Genomic DNA, 690 nt, shown 5'->3' with positions numbered 1-690 from the left:
ACAGACTGAACCGAGACCACTGCTCCTCCTCTTCATCACTGACCCCGCCCCTGCCGGAGGAGAAATCGGAGCCGGGTGGTTGCAGCCACACCTGGACCGGGACCGAGTTCAGAGAGGAGGTTCGGCCCGTTTAATATTCCAATTAGCTGCAGGGGCAACGTATTATCTAACAGCATTTTCATTTAAAGTCAGGTTTGATCTGGCAGTTTCTTTGTTTAACAAAATAACTAACTAACTAACTAACTAACTAACTAACTAACTAACTAACCATAACTGATAACTGAGCTCCTGGTTCTTGTTTTCACAGTAAGTCATCATTTAGTCCAAATTCTTTTTATTATTAAGAAACAAAATCTTAACACCAATTGTCAGGAATGCAACCCCAACCCGGTTCTGAACCCTCACCCTGGTTCTTATCTCTGCCCAGGTTGCAAGTAAGGTGAGACCACGCCCACTGTGAAGGGAAACACCTGAGCAGAAATCACCCAGTTTGGGTCTAACATGAAGAACTAAAGAATCATTTTCATATGAACCAGGACCAGAACCGACAGGGCCAGAATCAGAGAATCAAAGTCTTACTGAAACAATACCAGTCAGACTAATTAGACAGATGGAACAGTGATCAGGTTAAGTGATTTTGCTGAGAAGGTCCAGTTCTGTCCAGCCCGATTGACTAATTACCGTCTGACT

The sequence above is a fragment of the Girardinichthys multiradiatus genome, chromosome 4 (genome assembly GCF_021462225.1).
Source record: "Girardinichthys multiradiatus isolate DD_20200921_A chromosome 4, DD_fGirMul_XY1, whole genome shotgun sequence".
Lineage (NCBI taxonomy): Eukaryota > Metazoa > Chordata > Actinopteri > Cyprinodontiformes > Goodeidae > Girardinichthys > Girardinichthys multiradiatus.
The sequence above is the reverse complement of the archived record's forward strand: the minus strand, read 5'-3'. Positions refer to the sequence as shown.